Genomic DNA, 26249 nt, shown 5'->3' with positions numbered 1-26249 from the left:
GATTCAAATTTGGTGAATTCAATATTGAACTGAGAAATAAAATCATGGAGTAAAAGATGCTTAGCTTTGTAGGGATGAATTGACCCATGTTTATACCTTCCCTATAATTATTTGCCATGAAGCCTTGGAGAATTTCTCTAATATTTTGTAGTTCCTCACTGGTAAATGAGAAAAGGGACCTGAGTGCATTCAATTCATGTGGCCAGTGAGGAGCCTCTGGGACACTGTATGCTAAGCACTTACTACTTAGTATATACTCAAACAATGATAGTTCCTGAATTTTGAAGACTGTGGGAACATAAAGGAGATGCAATTAACTTTTGAACATGCATAGAGAACTGATTGTAGAGAGAACTTCCATAAAATCATGGAACAGTATTCTGAAGGAGCAGTTACGAACCTTAGTGGCTTGTGAAGCAATGGTGTGACTCCCTAGCAACTAGCACTGACCCAGGGCCTTATCAACTTCATGCCAGATTAACTAGTGATGACAGAAAGGAATGCCATGCTCTGTGACACTGGCAGGTTCAAGATGCAGGGTTCTGCTGCACTGTGCTTGCTCTGTTATGTAGGAGAGATGGGGATGATGATTTTAGGGGCTGGGCTTGGAATTGTGTACAGTCCCAGGCATGGACTATGCTTGTGCATCAGTAGTCCAAGTGTGCAGCCGCGGAAGATAATAATCAAGAGACGCACTTTTAAGAAATTTTTGTGGTATAAGTTTATAGTTTCCCAAGTGACTCCCATAAAAATTATTTCATTTTAAACACACCAGTTTCTTCAGTAATATTTCACTTTATTTATGGCCATACCTAGTTCTTTAGTAAACAAAAATACCTCTAAGCCAGCCACAAACTCCTTCTGGCTTAAACTGTAGTAACTTGTGTGATCGTCCTATATTTTCCCTAAATAATTCTTAATGATACTGTTTCACTGTGCAATAAAATATTTCAGATTCATTAATCTGATCTGCCCTCTGCATTATGAAGTGAATGATGTGTTTTAAAGCACAGTGACATATGACAGTTCAGTAAACTTTCTAGCTTCCCAAATACATGTCTTGTATTTTCTTCTCTACAGATAACTAGTGATAAACTGCAACTGGGTTATGTGCTGTGTTTGTTATTAGTTCTTTTAAAAATAAGGAACCATGTTTTTCCCCATGGAGAAACTTAGTAGATAATTTACTTTCTCTTCATGCAACTGAAATATGTGTTATCTTCTGATTTAAAACACAAATTTATTTTCCTGTCTTCAATGAATCACTTCATGATAGAAGCTCAGGCCTCCTCTGTACTCTGCTGTTCTGGAAATGTCTTTTTCCTAAGTGTAGAAACATTCTTTGAAAAAGTATGCCTTTTAGTTACTCATTTGATGTCATCACTTGTCTGCTCTGTGTATACCAGTGAGTGAAAACGAATGAAGCAAAAGCATTGATGAGATGCTGTTTCCCAATGCACATTCTCCTTACCTGGGAGGAGCAGTTACCAGCCTCCTCTCTTATTGGAGAATTGTCCCTGCAAAGAAGCACAGACTTCCACATCCGTACTTGGTGTGTTCCCAAAGGAGGTTTGGTGTGGTTGAGCGGAAAATGTGTGTCATGCATGTTATTTCTAGAGTTCAAATTAATTCTCTTCCAGTCACAATTATTGAGCATTATTATGGGCCAGACAATACTGTAGGCCACATAGACAATAAAAACACCTGAACAGCCGCTAGTCTAAAAATCCTGTTTAATTTAAATTTATTTCTTTCTAAAGAATGTCACCAGGATGATGTTAGGCATATTACAGTCGTTCAAGGATTTGGAATATCTTTTGTTGGCTGTGATAACTTCAAGACCCCCTCAACAAAATCATAGAATAACTAATAATCAGATAATATATAGTATACTAATATTGAAATTATTATAAAACTGCTAGTTATTTACTAGTATTGCTCAATGCTATATTGCTTGTCAAAACTTGTTTCTTGTGTGAGCTACTTTTTTTCCCTCACAATTACTGAGGAAGGTAAGCAGATGAGAAAATGGAGTCTGAGAGGTTAAGTGACTTAGCCAGAGTTACAAACCTAGTAGTTGGTAAAGCAGGCATTGAATTGTAGACACTGAATGTGATTTCATACTTGCAATCCTGTCACAATTTGGTTTTTGAGGAATGACTCGAGTTACTCTGCATGGAACACACTTGCTTTTCCTCCTGAGGGCTCAGCTCGACATACTCAGAGAGAAGAAAGAGCAGGACTCTCAGCATGGTGGGGGTGCAGCATACTTCTCATAAGTCAGGTTTTGGAACCATCACTAGATTCATATCATTACTGCACTGCTCAATAACGTGGCTGAGACAAATTGCTTTATTCTCCGCACTTCCACCTGCCATTGGAATGTAAGTGTATGTTATTGTAAGAATTGTTATGTACAAATTTGGGGGATAATACAGATGGTAGGCTTGACATCTAACAAAGATCCAATAAAGTATTACCATGGCAATTATGATGACAATATTGATTAGGTGATGATAAAGAAGCCTCCTCATCCAACATTTTCCTTTTGAGAACAGCACTGGACTCTAATCCTGCTTTAGAGTTGCATGTACTCCCCAGGGGAAAGAGAATTTGGTTTCTGGCTTCTTACACAGTGAAACTTGAGCTTCATTTTCTGTCCTGCAGTGGGGGATTGAGTGGATAGGGCAATGTTTGTTTTAGCCTCCAATTGATAATTAGTAATTAATGGAATCAGGGCTGTGGAGAATATTGTTTCTGATGAAAGCACCTTAAAGAACTAAATCAGGCTAATCTCACCCGATATTATTTAAATAGATTCTCAATAGTACAGCTGCCTCTGATGGGCATCACAGTGTGATACTTGAGGGTCAACTGAGTTTAAGACCATGAGTTCTGAATTTTCCAGATGGCTAGTACACTTCTCAGCATGGGATCATCAAGTTCCAATATAGGTCCTGAGCCTTATTTATGGATTTATCCTCCTTGCCAACACTATAATATTAATAGGCATGTAGTAAGTCTGCCTTGTACTTACTAAAAGACAAAAGTGTGTGTGCATGTACACACATGCCCTTAAGAACCAGAGAAAAGGTAATGTCACATAGTAATGGGCCCAGTACCTGCACCCATGCCACTGGCTTTCAGATAATGATCTGCAGGTTCCCTGTGCAGCATCTTCATTTTCTCAGTAATATTTGGCAGTAAGGTAAGAAATGAATGAATCTGAAATCATCCTTGAGCTCCAAACCTATAAAAGTTACTTGCTGATGTAAGTAGCTGCTAACTTGATCTCTCTGGGCCTCAGTTTCCTCATCAGTAATATAGAAGTAATAATATTTGCTTTACTGATTTGTTATGGAGACAGTAGATAATGCATGCAAAGTGACTGGTACAGAGTGGTTTTCAAAGACAGCAACTATTGTTAATAGTATCATACAACCACACTGACTACTGATTTTCTTTGTGAGATATTCCACTTCCTTTGCAATGGCAGTGCTATTCACTTGTTTTCCTTTGCATGGGGAATCTGGAACAGTGTTATAAATGTCAATGTTGACAGGCAATGACATGAAGAGGACCTGGATGGCAGTAAAGACCACATGGTAGCAGCTCTGTCAGGAGTTTTTTGAGGCTTAATGAACAGAGAAGTACCCAAGTGATCAGGAATTGAAAGACACCTATAGATAAACACAGACTACAGTCTCAGAATTCCTTGCCATAGGGAAAGGGAAGAAATTCATGGCTAAATGTGGGCTGTGTGGTCACCAGTTACTCATTAATCTATAAAAATTGTGTTTTTATAGGATCCCATTAGTAACAATAACATGGGTATTAAATAAGTTACAATTGCTTGAAGCTCATTGCCACTTAAGATGGGTTGCTTCTCTTTCATCCACATTAAATGACACTTCACCTGAGTTCTTGGATTTTGACTTTTCATTTCTGCAATTATTATTTCTACAATTAACAATTGTCAATGTCAGAAGTAGGGTCTTGGGCTAATTTTGAAAAGTTTTTCACCTTTTCTTTCTTGAGGCATGATGTTGCCTATTTCCAACTGGAGAGGATAAAAAAATAAATTATTCTACCTCAGAAATTTCTGGCTTGACTTCACCTCCTTATAATGAACTACTTTTGAACTCTAACACACTGAAAGGTTTAGAAATCTTTCCTTTATCTTAGCTGTTTATTTATTTTCTCAATTTTCAAAAGGCTTCTATTAAGTATAAGCTTTGCATGGGGCAAGTGTCTCTGAAAAGATAAATATTACATAAATTTTTGTTATTAGGAAAATTCCTTTCTAACATTTTATAGATAACTCACTTATGCATACTTCTTTGGAACATATTATATGCAAGACAAGGTAAAAAGTGAAAATATGAAAGTTTTAAATAAGTGTGGCCTGTGGGCCTTTGTTAACAAGGTGATAAAGCACATGTCTATGGGAGTTAGCCAATAATGTAATAATTATAACATATAAAGTTTAGATGAATACTGTGCAGATTGAGAGTGCTTAAGGCATATAAGAAGATTACAGTAAGTCATCTCAGTTTGTTTTCTAGATACCACAGAGGGAATTCATAAGCAACAGAAGTCTAGAACACTGTACTTGCTTCTGTGTAAAGCCTCTCCATGTATGCAACTGAGAAGGGAGAATTGCATCAAAATTATCCTTTAATAGAAGAGGATAACGCACTCTGTGATGACTAGACAACTTCTGCAACATTATTAACTTATTCATGAAGGCTTCTATGGTTTGTAAGGGATCTGGAGCTCAACTATCCTGCATTGAAATCCAGGCTTCAGTGTGATGATGTTGGAAGAGGAACTCTCAGAAGGGAGCACTCATGGGAGGTTCATAGGTCTCCAGAGGGCACTTGCCCTGGGAGGATTTTTCTGGTGAATTCTAGAGAAAGAGTTGTGTTAAAAGCACGAGCCTGGGCCCACTCATTCTCCCTCTGGTTTCCTCTTTGAGATGTAATTCCTTCCTGATCCCTGTGCTCCCACCAGTGCTACCCTCCATGACAAGAGGCAATGACAGGACCCTCACCAGAGTGAAGACTGCCAGCTCCATGTCTTTGAACCTCCAAAACTGTGAACTAAATTAACTTCTTTATATCACAGAGGTGTTTAATCCCTGCCACAGGTATTTGATTGTAGTGACGAAAGCTAACTCAAAGCCAAACCCCTCATTGCTTAGCTCCTCTGGGTCCTCTCAACCCTTAATTAACATGATGGTGGCAATTAAATTTGAACATGAGATTAATGAGGGTCATTCAAATCATAGCACACTTCCCAGCTGAAATGACAAGGAGCTATGTGGTCTAAGAGGACACATCCCAGCACCTGTTTGAAGCACAGATTTGGTCTCCATAGATGGAAAAAAGAAAGGATGGCAGAGATAATTTACTAATAGTAAGTAAGCTACCCTGGAGGGTCTTGTACATGCAGGAAAATGAATAGAGGCAAGGAAAACAGGAAGTTTCAGGTAGGAAGACACTGCAGGAGAGCACAAACTCTACTGGGTGGGTTATAAAAGACATCATGGTCTGAGCCATTATTCCCCTCCCCTGTGAATAGAGTGGGTAGATGGAGGCAAGAGACTCAACGTGGAAGGTTTGCTAATGTGTATCCTTCAGGTAAGAAAGACTGGAGTCCTCCCTGGGAACAGCAGTGGACCAGGGAGAAAATCCAGCTGAAGACTATGGAACAGGAAATTCTAGACTGGGTAATTTAATGGGTCATTGTATGGCAGAATAAGGAGGACAAGCATGGAGGAAACAACAGGAAGGGAGACAAGGTCATTCCAGAGGCAAATCAAACAGCTGTGGTATGGCCTGCACAATGTTCACTTAGGGAAGAAACAGATCATGGATTATAAAACTGGCCTCCTTGAAGCCAGGTCCTTAGGCTTGCCCAGCTGTTTCGGGGTTTAAGGGATCTTGATCATCCTGGACAGGGGAAAGGAAAGCCCATCACCACAGATGGCTATGGAGAGAATCTTGTTCAGAACCATCACAGTGGTGATTTGCATATTAGTTCAAGGCTGCAGCAGACCTATCTCTCTATACTTGGAGTTTGCTCATACTTCCTTGACTTGTGCTTATCTGTGTACGTAGTTGCATCCCTAGGGAAGTCTGTGGTCTTTCAAGGCAGAAACTTTTGTTATCCATATTCTTAGTACCACTTGGAGGCACATGCCATTGTGGTCTGCTTTTGTTCCATGTATGGTTTATAGTATAGTTCTTTTGATTAGTGCATTGCTGACAGAATGCCTATTCTCAATGCAGAAGGGAATGGCTGGTGTTCTTAGCAATGATTTTAGAATTCATAGGAAGATGACTAGACATTCTGATCTTCTAGGATGAAGGCATCTTAGAGACCCAACATTATGGCTGCTAAAACTGAAGCTGTTGCGGGAAAGAGGGAAGGCTGGCCTCCCCAAAACGTGCTCAGTTTAGGGGTCCAGAATACTTTAATGGAATGGAAGTCAGAGCCTGGTGAGCAGTTATTTATTATGCTTTTTAAAGTGGGGGCTAAATTCAAATGCCACCATTCAAGAAGGTGGTCTATGAGTTGACCCAGATGAGGCAGGGCTGGGGTAAGAGTGACTGGCACTTACTCAGTCCCTGATGGCATGCAGCACTCAACACCCAGTGGGGCTGAGAAGATGGTAGAAGCCCTTAAAGTTGTTTTATTTTTAAGAGTCAAACAGTCTTAGTAGGAACCAAAGTTGTGTGCAAACATTTCAGTATAACACAAGTAATCTTAAAAGTATAAATGTGGGGCTGGGGATTTAGCTCAGTGGCATAAGCGCCTGCCTTGCAAGCAGGCAGTTGTGAGTTCGATCCCTGATACCGATAAAAAGGAAAAAGACAAAAACAAAACAAAAAGTATAAATACATATTCTATGAATATAGAGAGGAAAATCAAAGGTGGAACATCTGTAACCAGAATATTGTACCTTATCAATCCCGATCAGATGGCCAGAAACTTCTCTTCTTGCTTGTGCAGAGCAGTGTTGTCTTCCATCAGAGAGTTGTTGTATGAATACTGAAGTATGAGCGTGTTATTTGGTTCCTTATTTCCTTAATGAAATCCCTGAAATGGGCGAAGGTTTAAGAAAGCAGGTTATTTAGCTTACAGTTTTGGGTGCTGGAAATTCAGACAGCATAGTCCATGGCCTGTGGTAGCCATGGCGAGGGCTCCATGGCACTGTGAAGAGTGCATGAGGAAAAAAGTATTAAATTTTGAAACAGAAAACCCAGTGTGAGAGACACTGAGTGGGGCCAGACTTGGGCTTTTATAATCACCTTCTCTAACGTATACCAAAAGGTTTCCTGATAGCTTCTTAATCCTTCTGAAAGCAGTGCCCTTGATGACTTAATGACTTACCACTGTGTCTCATCTACAAAGGTCCACATTGCCCAATATCAGCACATTAGGGACAGTGCTTCCAACACATAAATATTTAGGGAAATACCAGCATCCAAACCGTAAGGATATGTGTGTACTTATCTGTACATGCCTGTCTGTGTGTTCACATACATGGGTATATGTGTGTGATCTTACACATTTCTATATATGGGTATCTGTTTTTATACGTACTTGTATGTGCATATCTTTGTGTGCATACTTGTCTGTGTGCATATGTGTTATGGCTCATATCTGAAGGTCCCCCCAGAGCCTCATGTACTCTTAGGTGGGGTTTTTCAGAGGTGACTGGATCTAGGGTTTGTGACACCAGGATTAAGAGTGGTTATTACCAAATTGATCCACTGAGTAGCAGTTTAACATAGTTTTGAGTGTAGATAATCAGAAGCCTTCCCTGGGTGTGGATGGCACCACCCAAAAGGCAAGTAGCCTGGAAGGGATGGCAGGAAGAAGCAGGCTTGCGGCCCTTGCAGCTGTCTGAGGTTGCTACTTCTGCTGCTGTTTGCTGGCTTCTGCCTGCCCTGACACAACAGTACTCAGTCTCCTGTATCATTCCTCTTTCTCCTGTATCATGCCTCTCCCATGTCACCCTGTTTTAGGGTTACATAAATATAGACTGAAGCCTCTACAAACTTTAAGCTGAAATAAACATTTTTTTTCCTTTTACTTGTGGGTGTTGAGTATTTTGAAAAGTAACTAAGACAAGTTTGAGTAGCAAGAATGGGATAATTTCTGTAATACTGCCTGGTCATGTGATTTAGAAGCCTTTGAAGCTGGTATAGGGAGAGTTTGGGAAGTTTTAGAGATACCTGCTGAAGAAGCATCCTAGGAACACTATAAGCTGAACTTGATGGGAAATTCCGATTAGAATTCAGAAGACCACAGCACTGATGGAAATGCAGCCAGTAAAGATCAAGATCAGAAAGTTCAGTTACGAACAAGTTGGGTGTTTTGTCTCTGTTATGAGAAAAGTAAATAAAACAACACCTATGCTGTATGTGCACATGCCAGTATTTGTGTTTGTACACACTTGTGTATACTTGTGTGACAACATATGTATGTGTATATGTATTGTTCTATGTGTGCTACTGTGTTTGGCTCGTCTCTGCAACACTTACCAAGTCACTTCTTATCACTGAATTCACTGGATCCCTCATTCTTGATAGAGGGTTTCCTTGTGCTTCTGATGATCTGGAGTGGTTTACTCATATTTTAGAGTGAGAGGACCAAAGTGCACAGACTGGGAGCTACCTGAAAAGGAAGGTTGAGTCCATAAATAGATAAACTTTATTCTTAGCTATATTTTTCTGTACAGGCAGATTCCTTAGGAAAAAAATTCTCCTTTCTTATCTGGACAGGCAATGGTTTGGTATTCATGCTAGGGAAGAGTCACACTGGCAATCTTAGAGTCTGCTGCATAATTGTCAATTCCTTTGCCATTTTTCAGTGAGCATGTTAGACCTCCACTTATGATTCTCCAAACCCATAGCACTTTCTGATTCATTTCTCAAAAAAATGGATTTTTATTGCAGTGAAATGTACTGTTTAAAATTATTTTCTTTTTCTTTAAAATTTCTGTTTGTTGGATGAGAGAACACAGAGGCTTTAGATGCCAAATATCTTTAATTTTGGGCCCACCTGTGTCAGCCAGATTAAACAGTGAAGCCTGTTTGTAGTGATGATGTGTTGAGATGTATCCTACAGAAGTAGTTGTTGCGTTTGTGGAGTTTGATCTGTGAACTAAGGTTCACAGGGCAGGCAGCAGGAAGTGAGGCTGGAGCTCGGAGGTATTGGCAAAATCTGTGCCAACAAAAGGAATTTATTCTTTCTCAAAAACCCTAGTGAAACACTCTTCCTGAATATACTGCACTGTTGAGTTAGGCCCACCTAGACTGTCTGTGAGGATTCCCCTACCTGAAGCTCGCATACGAGTTTCATTCATGAGATAAGTTCATGGCATTAATCATTAGCCTGTGATTAATGATTGAATAACGGAACTGTTATGATTAATACGTTGTGTCAACTTCAAAAGTTTTGAAGTTTAAAGGAGAGAGCAGTGGGGTTCTTACTTTTTAAATATCCTCATTCAGTGTAAAGGAGAGCAAGAAGATTTATGAGTGCTACACCAGTCCTGAAAGGGTGGGGGTGACCTATGTACAATATGAAGGAAGAGAAGAATCTTGTTTTCCCCTTTTGTTCTGGCTGCTGCCTTGAAGTGCTTCCCCCTGACATGTGCCACCCTTCCGTGGTGCCAGCTGATTATGGACTGAAACCTCTACAAACAGTGAGTAAACCTTTCCTCCCTTCACTTTGGGTGTCGAGGGTTTTGTCCTAGCAATGAGAAAAAAGTAACCAAGACAGAGACTGAAACCTAGCCAAGCTGACAGATGATATACTGACAGGCCATGGTACCACAGTCTGTTCTTGTTGCTGTTGTTGAATTGAAATCCCAATAACATAAAAGTAACCACTTTACAGTCAACTTCCTTGAATAGTTTGCTGCATATTATATATCTATATCTATATATCTATATCTATCAAATTACCAATGGAATTACAAGGTCCTGCTGTCTGCCTCACTGGGAGCAGTTTCCTTACTGACCTACTATCCACACTACGCCACATACATTGGCTTTCCCATGGGAACACTCTTTTCTTTGACCTTGCCTATTGCAAGCACATGCCCAACTATTTGGTTGCTAGAGAACTCTTACTAGCTTTTGAAAAATATCATTACTTCTGTGTGTGAATATCCACGTAATTCTAAATATGCTTTTCCTTTTATCAACATGGTAGGAAATGCATGCGATTTGGAGTCACATGTTGCTAACTTTCACTGGAATCTGTTCTGCAGTGTGATCACTTCATAAAAATTCTTAATTCATAGTTCCTTTTGACTTAAATGACATGTGCTTCTTTGTTTAACTTTACATTTGGAAGTTTGAAAGAATTTAGAATTTGGCATCTTGTCTTTCCCAAGGCCTTCAAAACGGGAGGGTGGGGTGGAAAGGCATTCTCATTGCAGAGGTAACAAAGGGACTCGGGACCATAATTCAGGACTCATCATTTGCTTTTGTGCTACTTAGTAAAACTGATACTTGAAGACTGCTCAGGAATTCTCATTGTTTCAAGAGAACATAGGTGTACCTTCAGTGTACCCCAAAAGTTTCCATATACTTTATATATAACTTGCTTCTTTGTAATTGGCTTATGGCCATTTATCTTGCTAAGAAAAGAATTGCCTTGTGTGGCCAGGGGACAGAAAACTTGAATCAAGAGGGGCTAGCATCTTTTTAACCTATGCACGAAGTGGAGTGAGTAGATAATTTTATGTGTAGCTTGGGTGGATCCTTGCTGCCCTGATTACTTGATCAAAAATTATTCTGGGTAGGTCTGTGTTTCTGGATGAAAACTCATATTTGAGTTCATGAGTAAGTCAAGTATTTTATACACACACCCTCCCATTGTTACCCCTTATCCAGGCAGTCAGTTGAGGTCCTGAGTAAAACATAGAGGTCTGATTAGAACATAGAAAATCTCCTCTCCGATGTGTAGCTGTACATTGGTCCTTCCCTGACTTTGCATTCTGTATGAAATGTCAGCTTCTCTTGGATCTTAAGCCCACTAGCTAGCCAATTGAAATTTATTCCACCAGTTCTTCAGGCCTCCAGATTGCCTACTAAACTTCTTGGGACTTTTCAGTCTCTCAATTAGGTAACCCACTGCCATACACAGATGAGCGTCATCCATACACACCACCTAATGGCTCTGCTTTCCAGGAGACTCCTGGGTAGTACTAGTACAATGAGGATTTTGCCTCTGAAACTTCCTCTCATTACCTGGATGTCAATCAAGAAAATTGGCTCCCTCATTTTAAATGAGATCCTATACCGATATCTCTTCTTGGGTTCTGCTCTGGGAGTCTCCAGAACTGTGAGTCGTATCTAAATTGTCATCAGCTGTGCTTTGCGATTCAACTTGCAGCATGTGAGTAACCTTCTGAAACAATAAATTCAAAATTTTGACGGTTGCTTTGTGATCCCCAAGGTCTTCCTTCAGATAACAGACAAATATCTCTAGTAATCAAAACTCAGGTAAAACTTGTTTCTGTCCAGGTCTTCCAAGGAGAGTGAGACATAATTTCTATCCTAATTATTCATCCCCTTAACTTCCTCAAATATTATCTCTCTCTAATTCTATTCTGCTCCTTCCGGAGGAATCTGTTTATTTCTTCAGTATCAGTTGTAAAAATATCTGAACACCAAGCACTGAAAGTTGCCTGGGTGGAAAGTCAGGGAGTACGGTGGGTGATTGCCTCCATTTTCTTGTGTTAAACTGGGACTCTTCTGTAGCTATGTTTGATGATGAAATAATAGGGATAGAATATATATATATATATATATATATATATATATATATATTGTATGTGTTGTACACATAATGGTTGGTGCACAGTGGCTGTATGATGTTTAGATGGGAGACAGTTACAAAAGAATATCTGAAAGTGGAAACACAAAAAATATGCTCCAGAAAGACAATGTGGCAGATTGTCACATCCCTCCTCCACCATCCTCTTTTATGATGTCTCATTCCCTGGATCTGCAAAGATCGTGGCAGTGGATGGGGTCCAATCAACAGATATAGGTCTCAAACACTAGGACAGTTTGTTTTATTTTATCTCAATTAAAAAAGGAAATTGCAGACAATTTTAAACAAAAAGATGAAGGAATTCTTATATATAACATTTTCTCTCTCTTTCTTGGAAATATTTTCTTTTAAACTGTAGTTATATATTTTTCACTGTAGTGTGGAGCATTTCAGAAGACATTCACTAGCATGCTCTATGATGTAGCTGTTTGCTGGTTAATTTTAAATACAAATATATTTCCAATCTTTCATTGCTAATGCCAATAATTATTGTGATAAAAGTGGCAACATGTGCATTTCTTTTTGTCATAATTATTTCCCCCTTGATATGTGTTTTTATTATAATATTTCAGCAATATAAACCAAGATAGTGTTGTTATTTCCATTCTTATCTCTGCTGTTTCTTAGTTGCCAAGTGTAAATTTTAAGCAGAGCCAATCTTTATTATTACTTTGTAGCTGGATTACTGAACTTTTGTCAATGATTATTTATTGCACCATAGCATTTTATCTATTTTGTTCTCTGCTGAGTTTTGTGCATATCTGTGCATACCTTGGGAGCATTAAAAATAATGTGCATCAAGTTCAGCATAAAAGTTCTCCGAATTCAGAAAAAAGGTGCCGGAGATTTAGCTCAGCGGCCTAAGTGCCTACCTGTCAAGCGCAAGGTCGTGAGTTTGATCCCCATTACAAAAAAAAAAAAAAAAAAAAAAAAAAAAAAAAAAAAAATTCTCTGAATTCATTATATTTAACTAGATTTGAGAGATAATGAGATTTCAGTTCAGTAAATTGCACAGAATTACTTTAGCCGATGCTGTTGGAGATGTGTCCCATTTCTTCACCTCTATCACTTCTATGCTTGCTAATTTACAATTTCTAGCTCCTGATATTTTGCTGGTAATTTTTTTTTTCTGATATGGAGCATGCTTGTCTTGTCTATATGGAAGGCCAGATATGCCAGTGTTTTAAACACTGCTGGGAATTGCCCTGAGCAGGTAAGAATAATGTGAATGGGTGTATTAATATCTCTGCTCCCTCACCAAGAGTTGAGCTGAGATTAATGTATGAACTTTGGCTTCCACAGTTCTCTTGGGAGATGAAGCTCTTCTTGTTTAAAGTGCTGGTTTTATAATGTACCTTTGCATTTCTTTCCCATCTTTAATTTCTCCACTAGTTTACAGTGCTTTTATCACTTCTCAGATAAACTACTTGTACTCTAAGGCCTGACAGGGAATTCAAACTCACCAGCCACTGAACCATTCATTAATTGGCTGAGCTGTTATGGAAAGCCAGATTTTCCTGGCTGTAAAGATTGAAATATATATATGTATATATTCCACTGTAGTATATATAGTATTTATAGTATATATAGTATATAGATATATATATAGTATTATATGTAAGTATATATACAATATATATTCTATACAGTATATATTCTACTATATATAATATATATTCCTATATATATATACATATATATATATATAGTCAATACTATATATTGTTATATAAAAGGTACATAGGACACAAACATAATTTCTCAGAATTTGTAATCTTACAGAAACAATAAATTATATCTGAATAAAAAAAGAAAAACGAAAAGGCTGAACACAAGTAGTGTATTAGGTGAAAGTTTAATTAAAACTGACAGTTTGGGGCTGTGTAGGTTGTGATACAGCCCTCTGCTGGATGGGGGGACTCTACACAAGAAGGCAGTGAGATCTTAGATTGTAGTGTACAAGGTGTTATTGAGTATCCGTACACGTGACATAGGAGCAGAATGCTGAATTTCAATTGCTATGTATTACATCATACCATAATTTAGGAAAGTAAACTAACATGCATTTTAGAATAACACATCATTTTGGGGGCTAGGAAGTTGGCCCCAGCCAGCTGTACTTGTTGTTCAACTCTTTATTGTGTTGACTAAATGACTTGGTGGGAACTAGTGAGGAGCAGAAACAATTTTCGGGGTCTAATTGGATTCGCCCCACATGTTTGGTAGCTTGATACAGAACATTTGGAAGGCTGATCTCAATAGATTCTTTTCTCCATTTGGTTTTAGATCATCCCCACAGAGCCTTGCTACCAGACAAAAGGTGCCAGCTCTGGCTGCTCCTGGAACTGGCAGAACATAGGTTTCAGAGGTTCCACAGGCAAAAGCAGTCACAAGTCAGTTCAGATTCAGCAGGAGGAGACACAGACCCAGCTCAGTGAAAGGCCTGGCAAAGATTGCTATGCCGTATAATCTACCACACATAGGCACTGTGTCCAACTTCATTGCAGATTGAAAGGAACCCAAAAGAAAACAAGAAAGTTTTCTGAGAATTCAGTGTTAAATAAGAATTGAATGTTGACCCAGGATATGATATTTTAATGATAAAAACCTGTGTTAGAGGAAAAAAATTTCAATTCAAGAAAGAGATAATGAAGAAACTTCACTTCTCTGGTATTGAGCTGGAGATTACTACAAAGCTGTCTAGTGTTCCATATTCACTCTCTTTATCTTCTTAATTGAATATAAGTGTGTTTTTGTTTCCTAAGTGAACAAGTAAAAATGATAGGTTCTTAGCTCCCAGTGAGGTAAGCACGGCCCTGTGACATTGTCCAGGATGATGGGCTAAAGCAAGAGTGACTGGGATTTTCCAGGTGGACTGGTTTAGCAAGCATGAATCTCTTTAGCCTTTGTTATTCTGATTTCTTCTGACTGAAACATGATTAGAGTTTTTAAAATCATTTTAAAAAGAAGAAAACCAAGGGTGCTATCAATGAAGAGAGGAATATGAATCAAGAAAAGAAAATTCTGACAATAACTGGAAACATTAGCCTTCCTAGTAACTGGCAATGAAATGAACTGATTTTGTCATATCTATTGTTATGTTTAAATCATAATTAAAAGATAATGTAGGATTTTATGCTCTCCAGACTCAGGTAGAGAAAAAAGAAAGACAATGCTTTCATTTTAGCCAAGGGTGAGAGTTTTAACAGCAGGATAATGATACAAATTGTTGAGAGAGGCTGACTTTGAAGATTGGGGGAGTTTCTCGTGCATCCTTTGTCCTATGGGAGAAGTTAGCGAATGAACTTGTGTTTCCTCCATCTGGACCCTCCAAGCCTTGCAGCCAGCTCTTTGAATACCAATGAAAAGTTTGAAAAAGACAAAGCAAGGAAGCAGCAATTTGAGTCTAAAGAAAGAGCTTAAGAAAAGGAGTCTGTAGGCTGCTGAGGACAGAAAGCTTTCTTTAAAGGAGTGAGGGCCTGGTTTGTCTGCAGGGAAGGCTTCAGCTGGGGAAACCTCCCAGTGATCAGTGTGCCTGGTATACTTGTTGTGCCGATTCTGAAAGCCATGCACTCAGCCCTCACGCAGACACTGCCACCAACGCTTTGTGCAATTCACAGTGCATGATGCATAAGCCATTCATTATCAGTTAATAATCCCTGGATCAAATTTGTAGTGTCACTTGAAGCTTGCTGTATAAACTACTAGTTCCAACACACTTCTTATATTGAAACCCCAGAAATACGCTGTTTATCATCTGGGCTTTGAACACTCATTTAAAAATACACATACGCAGTCTCAAAGAAAAACACAGTAAACAATTATCAGACATTATGATGTCATTAGGTTGCCAGGAAGTTAATATTTCCTTTCTTCAGAAAAGACAAATGAGATTGGCTGTCTGGAATGGGCAAAACCTTGCAGATGAAAGTTACTAAGGGCAAGGGAAAGTTTGGTTTTGAGATTCTGAGAAGAAAGTTTAGAATATAATTTAAATGTCCAGCCACTGAATGCATTCATTCAACAAGCAGTATTTATCCACTATTTGCCACACCAAAAGTCTTTGTATGGAGTCAGATACCATCATTTACTTTGAGATGTTGGATAGCTTTTCTCAGCTTCATGCCTTTCCTCGGGGGCCTTTAATGAACTGGTTCCCATTTCTAAGATTGGTTTAATATGATTACCTCATACAAGTGCAATTTACCTTGAAGGACGTATATCTTAGTACACAGTCCTAGGAATGTCAGAAATGACAAGGTTAAGCCAATGGAGTAATCTACAGTCCAACACTGGGTTTGAATCTCAGCAACCACTTACTGACTGGTAATTTGTGCATATTGTTTAACTTCTTTTGTTTCCAAGTTTTGGAGCTTTAAAATAGGTAGAGTGACATAGAAGATGTTACGATCTCAGAAGACACTTAATTCAGCAATGGCAGATTTAACAATCCATTAATGGTCTGCATGCCAGCAAGCCTTACTTAGTACGCTAGAGCTGTAAAAGTGACCATACAAGCTAAAAGTGGATAAAATGATCTTAGTAATTCATAAGAAAATTATGGCAGTACAATAACCTTTAAAATCTTTTTGTCAAAAGCATTAAAATTCTTTTTATTGCATAGAGAAATAAAATATTAAAATTAATAGTTGCTTAATATACTGCAACATAAAGCATTAGAAAAAAAGAATTGAAGTGTTTTGTTTCTTTATACAAAACTTATCCGTGTTTGAACAGCACTAGTCATCTTTTTGTATAATTTAAATCTTTTTAAACCTTGATAAAATGTCAACCTCTCTTGCAACTTGGGCTCAGCTTCTAATGTTATATTTTATGCTTTCAATGACACAAAACCTTTTGCAGGGCCCCTTTCATATGAAAGGTTTTTGGGGTTTTTGCAAGTATCATCATTTTCTCTGGGTAATCTTGATGCACTTTGTCATGATCACTTTCCTCACTGATATTGGTTTAATATCACTGCCATCTCTGATTTCTTGGGAGTTGGGATATCTCAGTAGGTTTAGCCCTAGGATTTTCCTAGTCAAGTCATTCCTCTCAGAATGATTTACATTTGAGTTTTACTCCCAGTGTTATTTTGAAACAGTTAATTCTGAACAAACTGTGTAAACCTAAGCTGGCTGTCTCCCAATGTCAAAGAATAAAATTGTTGACAAAAGAAGTTAGAAAGTGATTATGGAGATAATAAGAGGAAAAAATAGTTCTTGGCTTCCAGGAGGGGACTCCAAAACTACAGTTCTGAGATGCTTTCTTCATTTTGGTCTGAACATAGAAAAGCAGAGTGTGGAACTCATTTCAAACAGGTGACTCTGTGAGCCTAGAAAGCCAATTGGGCTGTAAGCTTTGCAATGTGGTGTCTAAAATCAGCTACAAAGGAAGCCGTGTTCAAAGGAACCTGGTTACTGTTTAGTTCTGTTTCTCCATTCAAGCCCCAAGTAAGGAGGAGCTGTCAACTTATGCTACCTAAAAGTTTCTTTCGTGGGAGGAAGAGTTCTTACCTGTGCATTCTTATCCTGACTTTTATCATTTTTCCTGGGTATTTAACTTAAGCTTAACTAGCTTTATGGCTTGGATTAGCTCTTAATGCTGTGTATGTGCTGTTTGGTTTTTATCTAGTGACTCTATCCTAGGCCTACCCCTCACTGACTGTCTACTTGTAAGTGAATATTATCACTTTTAATTTTTGTTGATCAATTTTCTTTTGTGATTGCACATTTTCAATATGGTATATGACTGAACAGGAAGAGAAGAAACAACTTTGTATAAACTGAAAATCAAGTATTCATTGTCCAGTCATGCATTGACTTGGAAAAAAAAATGATAAGTCTGGGTTTTGACAGTGATATTCTTATTATTTTCAGACAAATTTGTGTGTCACAGAGCTCGCAGAACAGTTGGTACTCAAGGCATTTTCTCACAGTTAATATATTGGTCACTGAGACTTCAGCTGTGTTTATGGGAGATTGATGCTGTTGAACTAAATCATGACAACTGAAAACTAGGCATATTGGAAGCATGCAAAGTAGAGACTATTTCAAGTTACCAAATTTATTGAATATATATAGTTAAATGGGAAAATGACTATTATCTTACAGCTACTAAAATATTGATATGAGGGTCCACTTTAAAAATAGAAACATAGAACTTCTTAACATTCACAGAATATTCCTAAGTACGTACATTTTCTGTTGTTTATGGTACCACAAACTTGTTGAGCTAAAACTATACAAATTTATTATATTATAGTTTTGGAGGTTAGAATTATTCACAGAGTCTATGAGGCTTAATTGATGCTTCATAAAGGCCATGTTTCTCTGGGGGCTGCAAGGGAGAATCAGGTTTTATCTGCATTTATAGCAGCCACTTGATTTCTTTGGCTCATTGCCACTGTATCAAATAACTCTAATCTCTTACTTCTGGCTTTGACTTTGTTATGCTTTAAATCTAGATGTACTCCAAAAGCCTCCTGTGCTCATAGGTGGGAGTCTTGGAAAGTAATTGGGTTATGGAGGTTTATAACTGACATGATGCTAGAATGTGGGATTTTGTCGGAAGGGACAGATCACAGAGGATGAGGCCTGGAAGGGTTTATGTCCTTCCCTGACTCTTCCCTTGGTGCTCTCTGCTTTCTGTCTGCCATGTGGTGACAGATTCTTCTCTGTTATATTCTTCTGTTGTGTCATCTTGCCTTGGAACCAGCTGACTCTTGACTGAAACTCAAGTCAAAGCTAACCTTTTCTTCTCTAAACTGTGGGTGTCAGGTATTATGCCTTGGTGATGAGGGAAGTGACCAAGGCAACCTTTTTTTTCCTTTATCATAGGACCTTTGTAATTACACCAGTTCACCTGAATCATACAAATCAGTATTTGCATCACAAGACCCTTGATTTGGTCATAACAGCAAAATTCCCTTTTGGCATGTAGTGTTCTCACAGTATCTGTGGCTTGCTACAAAGTTACCCCTGAGCCTCATAATTGTGTCATTCTATATATTATGTTTTTGTCCTAGAAACCCAGCCTCAAACTACATATGCTGATCAGCTCATTTTTATGTACAGGAAACCTAAGTCTTAGACATGTAGTATTTTCTTCATGGTGATCAAATTATAGACACTATTTTAGTTATTTCATATAAAAACCACCAATTAAGATGAGACTATAGTCTAGAGATACAGAGATGGATATGTCCTCACTTCCTTTCTTTGGCCCTCACAGTGCTACTAATGTCCTAGGAAAATTGGTTTCAAGGCCGTCACTATGTGTGATATCAAGTGTAGTCAGAATGTCACTATCATGGAAAAAATAGCTACTAGCACAGAGTTCAGGAATGGCCTGGTCTCTGCCCGTGGCCCTGCTCTCTAGCTGTAAACACAAACCCGTGTCCCAGTGCATTTGAAAGGGACTTATCTTTAATGAGGTTTTTTGTTAGCCTTTCTTTATCCAAATATATCTATGCTGTGCTAGTTGTCTGTCTGAAATTAAACAATGCCGCGCTTCACAAAGCTAAAAAAGGTATTCTGGGGTCTTCAATGCTAAGCACTTGTCTATAGATTGAAAAGAAAAATGAAAATAGAGAAAACAGGAAAAAAGAAAAATGAAAATAAAATAGTGACCTGTATAATCATCTGCCTATGGATGTACTCCATTCAGTTCCCCCAAAATATCTCTACTTCTTACAGACAGCAGCCAGATTTAGGTCAATAAATCTGGAGAGCAGGGCCTCAGAGAAGCAGTAGATGACTCATCAGAAACCAGCTTTCCAAGTGAGACCAAAATATATGGCATTAGAGTCTTTATAGAGGTTAGTATATGTAAGTCACCAAAAACACCTGCTTTTTAGACTAAATATCTGTATACAGTCAAATCTTGTTTGGTTTCCCATTCACAGCTGAGCTGTAAGAAGCTTGCTTTTTGGTTGCTTACTTGGTACTTGTCTAAACTTGCATCTCTTTTTCTAGTATAATTCCAGCTTTGTGTACCAATTCTTGCTCCTCGTGGAGCCCGTGTGCTTGCAAATGTTGTCTCCATCTTGATCATGAAAGGCTTCCCTTTGTTGGTCTGACATGATGCTTCTCAAAATTTGGTACAGGGATCACTGGGAGACATGAATCTCAGGATGTTTCTAGAGAATGCACTTGGTGAAAACTCTTTTTCTGATAGAAGTTATTTTTTATTTTAATTTTTAATTTTAAAAACAAAACAAAAAGGATAGGCATGATACAGAATGTCAAAAATAGTAGGAAATAACACTAGTTAATGTATTGTATATTGTTTGGTTTTTTTTTGTTTGTTTGTTTGTTTGTTTTTTTTTTTTTTTTTTTTTTTTGTCTTTTTCGTTTTTATCGGTACCAGGGATCGGTACCAAGCAGGAGCTTATGCCGCTGAGCTAAATCCCCAGGCCTGTATATTGTTATCTTAGAAGTAGTTGTTCAGATTGCAAGATTTACAAGAAGTGATCAGTCAATGAAAGTTCAGGCTGTTCTTATTGATGAACTTACAGAGATTTGCAGTACAGTTATCTATCTTGTACATATACGTACCCCTGTATACACATAATGTCTTCCCTTCTTCCTGTTCTATTTGTCTTTTTTGCTCATATTCTCACATAGGGAGTAGAGATTTTCAGAGGCTGAATTCTGTTTCCTTTGTCATTGCTAGGGCAGCAGTTCCATTGCTGGGATATCTTGTTTTAAAAGTTTCTGAATGTTAATTCTGAAAAATAAATGTCAATGGGTGAAATGCACACAGAGATATCTAAAATCTCCATAATTTTACAAGCCCCTTCTACCAGCTTGACAAAGATAAAGCCTGAGATAAGAACCCATTTTTGTTTGGTGTTCAGAGTTCTCCATGTTCCTGGCACCTTGCTCTATGAGAAAATTAAGTTCTGCATTGTTTACATCCTTTTTAGATCTTGTTATAGCAAGATTTTTGGTTATATGCTTTAGAAATCATTTGAACAATAAACTTACATTATGCTAACACTGCGATTAAAACAGTAATAAGATAGTAATAATATCAACACCCTGAAGGTTTGACATTTCCTTTTCTTATTGATTTTAATTCCACAATTTGTAATCCCACATCAGAGTAGTACATTTTTGTGGATTATTTGAGGCTCTGCTAAAAGATTCTGTGTTGAGTGTATATATACCAGTTTTGTTCATTTTTTAAAATGCTAAAAAAATTAGGAATAAACATGAGAGTCATTTGATTCTACCCACAACACATAAATAATGAACACACACTAGGCAAAATATCACTGTTTCTTTCTATCCCAAAGGAATGAAATTCTACATCAATTTTCAGATCCCGGTCTTAAAGAGAGAAAAGTGATTTTTATATGAAAAATTCACAGAATTGATCTTTGGAGCATGTTACTTAGAATTTAAGCATTTGAATTTGTTGTCAAGATTCACCAATTTAACAATCTCTGTCCTAAATCCACAGGAGTCCCTGTACATGTTACCAAGAAATGCAATTAAAATGTGAAAAACTTAGCCAGTATTTTTGAATTGAAACAATGAGTTCTCAAATGGTAGAATTTTCTTCAATAAATTAAAATTGCCCTCCCTTTGGCTTCTTGTATCGTATTGTTATCTCTTTCCCCTCTCTCTCTACAACTATCTAATCTATCCTTCTATCTATATGTATTCTATTTGAAGAATAATTGTAAGCCGAGTGTGGTGGCACACACCTGTAATTCCTGGACTCCAGAGGCTGATGCAGGACCATTGTGACAAGTTTTGGGTCAGCTTGGGCTACATTCCAAGATCTTATCTGAAAAGAAAAAAAAAATTATGCAAGACCTCTATTACCAGATTATGAACAAAACTTACCCGTTCAGTCATCCAGAAATTTTTGTTTAGAAACTTCTACAGGGTTGCAGTCTTGTTAAGTAACAGGCAGTTACTTATAAGCAAAATAGGGACTTTTTTTTCATGATATTTATCATCTGCAGGATGTTCTCCATCAATGACAAAAGGGGTAAAACTGGAAATTGTAAAACTTCCCCATTAAGACACTCTTGCTTAGTAACACTGACCAAAAGGTACTCAAAATAAAAGGAAATTCTTGTAGCCACATGTAGCGGTACACACTTATAATCCCAGGGCTCCAGGAAACTGGGGCAAAAGGATTGTAAGTTCCAGTCCCTCATGGTACTTTAGCAAGTCAGTGAGAACTTGTTTCCAAAGAAAGAATAATTTCCTGTACAGCACACAGAAACCAACAAGCAAATCTTTAGAGTCATTTATTCCTCCAATGAGTCATGACCCACCTTCTCTAAAATAGCTAATGTGTACAGATAGCCTTATGCAAAAGTAAAGGGGTGACTATTTATAATTTTGATTTTTTTTTTGTAAAAAAAAAGGTACAAAGAAAGGTAAGAAAATGTTAATAGATAATACATTGTGTATTGTTATTTTCTAAGTAGTTACTTAGAGTATGAGACATAAAAATGATTCTCTCTTGCAATGAAAAGAAATAATGAAATATTACTTTCATTTTAATTAACTACTCAGTAGTATAAATGAGGGAAATATCATATATGCTAAAATATTTTTGAGCCAACAGAATAGATTATTTAAACATCTTCCTACTTCCTATTTATCTATTTTGACTTTTATTTATATATAATTATATATTCTCATATATTATATATTCATATATATATATATATTCATACTTCTTTAAATACAATGATTCAGGTGTTCCTGAAATATCAGCAGCAACCAGGCAACTCAGAAAACCCATTCTTGACATGTCTACATTTAATTCCTAGACTCTTTTCCAAAGTCCTCAAATCCTCAGAAAAACTTTGTCACATAGGTAGTGAGATTTCTTTCATGGAAACTCCTGGCTCTCTCCTTGACTGTGTACTAAGATTCTGAATAAATTGTTGCCTTTTCTTATTCTGTTCTCAGTAGCTTCTTTTAGCACTAAGCAGAACCCTTCCACGTACCACTGCCTCACACTACAAAGTTTTAGAATAGATTTAGAAGGAAATCAGCAGAGCTCAGTGTGAAGAATTAGAGGGAGGGATGAGAAGATGGGCCTCTTAGATAGGTGTCTGTGGGCTTCCAGCCTGCCACCCGAGAGACAGAGACCGTGCTGTGACTATGGCGTGGGGTGCGGACCTTCTGGGCAGCATACAAGGAGTCCAGACATACGTCCTGACTTGTAAAGTGTGGAGTTGCCATGGAAAGCACTGATTCTCAGACACAGAGCTAGCAAACTTATACGGCCACTCAGAACTCCTGCAGACAGTTCATTTAGCTTTCGGTTGCAAGAACTGAGGATAATGAAGAGAATTATTCCATTCCCCTCCTAGTATGGTTACATGGAATTCTAATCAAAATTCAACCTACTTCTACAAAGAGTGTTCTGGGAAACATACCTTTACTGTGAAAGTAAAAAAAAAAAAAAAAAAAAAAACACACAAAAAAAGAAACTATATGTTTATAAATTGCCAGAATGAAAAATTTTGAGAGAATTTATAAATAAATACACCACCAATTAGGCTGCATTACTATAGATATTAGGGGATATTTTCTTTTCCACTCATTAATTCCCTTTGTTAATGTAAACTGAGCACTTACTGTGTGTCCTGGGCACTGTACTCTAGTTGGTGGGATTATGACCTGAAAAAGACAGGCTTCCTGCCAGCAAGAATAGGGAGACAAAGTATTATAAAACAAAGGCAATGTAACCCCAGAAAGCAAAACGCCTTCAGAATTTAAAGGATTGTACTCTATTTATCTTACTTATCTCTCCAAAATCATTTTTACGTTACATAACACAGAGTTAATTTGATTTGTCATAGTTGTCTATGTGATATATTTTCTCCCTCTGCATTTCACGTTGGCTCCGCTGAGTATCTAGAACATTCTAACCACATCCTATTCATCATGAGAGCATTCATTTAAGTACATTTCGTTGAAAGAACCTTCTTACACTGGTGTTTCTCAGTGTGGCCCGTGAATGACCTGCATCATAACTGCCTAAGAATGTGCTTTCAAAATGCAAGATTATGTGCACCCTCGTACCAGACCAACTGACTGAGATTCTGAAATATGCATTCTAATACGTTTTCTAGAAGTGCTTCTCTATTCTCAGTGTTATCCCCAGCCCTAGACTGTCCCAAAGTTTCCTTCTGGGCTTCCACACAATCACGATGGGAATGTCACCTTCAAAGTTAAAAGATTAAATGAGAGGCTTTGGATATTTTTGGAATTTAAGTTTTTAGACTCTTTGCCCCTTCTCTGAAAGCCACAATGAACTCTAAACAGAAAATTTTACTCAAACATGTTCCTCATGTTTTCTGTTAACCCTGGTGCTCCTATTTGCATTTTGTTTTGGTGCAGCATTTTACTCTTGTAAGCCCAATTCATGTGTTTACATGACTTGTTTTGTGACACTTCAGGATTCAAATATTAGAAATGACTTTTGACCTAGCAAATGTCATTTTACAACCCAGAAAAGTGTTCATTTGTTAGCAAATTGTTGATTGTATTTTTTTTCTTAATATTAAAAAACAACACAAAAACCTGCCTGCATGAAATTAGCCTGATTTGCTCTAATCCTCTCATGGTGTCAGACCACTGCAGCTGTGCATTCTGTGACTAAAATTGTTTCCGTGCTGCTTTCCTTCACATGGCAAATCCAAAAAGTGTAGTACTGGAAAGCGGCTGGATTTTGAAGGAATAAGAGTGTTTGCAAATTAATGCAGGAAGTCGGGCTTAAAATAATCAGAGATATTACCCTGTAGTAATTCTATAGTTACTCTATGGATTAAATTATCACCTAAAATTTGAGCTCTAATTCTGTTCAATTTTAAGTCAGTATGACCCAAAAAGTTAGTAAGGAAGCAGCACAGCAACAGAGCAGCATTCATATTGGAACTGATAATTTATAGGAATATAAAGTATTATTGGTAAAACTGCCACTAGTGCTATTTCTTAAATCATGCAATTATTATGGGAGATGGCCAAAGTGCACAAAATTTCAGTTAGATAGCCAGGACTGGATCGATAAATCTATTGTATATCTTTGTGATACAAGTAAGGAGATATGCTATATATTTGCAAATTACTATGTTTTAAGTGTTCTCAATACAAAAAATGTTAAGTGTGGGAGAGTATATGTCAAATAGATTAAATTAGCATAACATGATGCGTGTTGTATTTTATGTATTTGTTTGTCTCTTGGCTGAGCAAAATACCTGACACTCAAACTAAAGGAGGAAAGTTTATTTCATCTCACAGTTTGTAGAGGTTTCAGATCATATTTTGCTAACTCCTAAGCAGAATAGCATGGTAAAGAGGCATCAAAAATGAGAAACAAGCAACAGTTCATGGTGGGCAGAAGTAGCCAAGTAAGGACACAGCAGCAGTATGCGACAAGCAGTGACAACATAAGCAATCAGGGAAGAAGAATACTCACATCCAGGGTGAGGCAGCCTTAACCCTAGGGTCCTTCCGTGAATCAATCCCAGAATCACAACCTTAATCCGAGTACCGCACACTGTGGATCCCAGCATCACACATCCTAGATCCAGCTGCCTCTGAAAAGCACCAAGTATAACCACGTGAGACTTTGGGGGCATCTAGACAGAAGCTACATATAATCAATGAACAAAAACCCAATTGACAAGTTTGTGGACACAAAACTAAGAATTAAAGGCTTACTTCAATATAACTCATGTGACAGGGACAATGTTTGCTGTTCAACTGTGGAGAAACAGAAGCTGTATTACAAGCACGTGATTTACCCTCCAGTGTCTGAATTTCCTCCTGCACCATGTCAGCATCCCATGTTGCTTTCTGCCTCTGGATTTACATGCAAGGACCTAAAATGTAAAAGACATCAGAAACTGTATTTTTATAGCATTTAAATTGTGTTAGGAAGAATAAACTAAGTAACTTTTAAATAAGTTATTTGGAAATGATCTAGATTTTCTCATAAGAAACCTGTGGTTTCTCCAAATAACAACATGTGTTACTAGAAGAAACCTTGGAATTATGCTTGTTTGGTTGGAAATTTTATATATTAGTGGAGTATCTTGGAAACAGTATGTAAGAGAATACAGATATTTGTCAGTGGTGGCATGTTTGTATTATCATTCTGTAAGTCTCTGAGAAAACACACTAACTGTTAAGTTTTCCTTTGATATTTATTCTCTAGGTCAGCAGATAAAATATTTCCCTCACCTGTCTCCTTGCATATGTAATTCAGTTGTAACTTGAAAACATAATTAAATGATTTTGGAAATGGATTGGGAAATATGTGTTCAGTGTAGTGTTCAGTGAATGCTGTGGAATGTTCAACCAAAATAACTTATAGTTTCCTTAGTCTTGCAGCCTATT

General features: G+C 37.6%; 1 protein-coding gene and 1 long non-coding RNA gene across 3 annotated transcripts in view; one reads left to right on the top strand and one right to left on the bottom strand.

Annotated features, from left to right (window-relative positions):
- Cntnap5 (contactin associated protein family member 5) overlaps positions 1 to 26249 on the top strand; it is a 779115-nt gene that overhangs the window by 731865 nt on the left and 21001 nt on the right. The window lies entirely within an intron of this gene.
- Positions 18795 to 25440, bottom strand: LOC134478262 (uncharacterized). The gene is made up of 4 exons (XR_010050758.1): positions 25327 to 25440; positions 23484 to 23543; positions 21581 to 21663; positions 18795 to 20595 (listed from the first exon to the last, which is right to left on the bottom strand). It is a non-coding gene; the product is annotated as an uncharacterized LOC134478262 (long non-coding RNA).

The sequence above is a fragment of the Cavia porcellus genome, unplaced genomic scaffold (assembly GCF_034190915.1).
Source record: "Cavia porcellus strain 051 isolate PalLab524CR breed Dunkin Hartley unplaced genomic scaffold, mCavPor4.1 scaffold_12, whole genome shotgun sequence".
Lineage (NCBI taxonomy): Eukaryota > Metazoa > Chordata > Mammalia > Rodentia > Caviidae > Cavia > Cavia porcellus.
The sequence above is the reverse complement of the archived record's forward strand: the minus strand, read 5'-3'. Positions and strand labels throughout refer to the sequence as shown.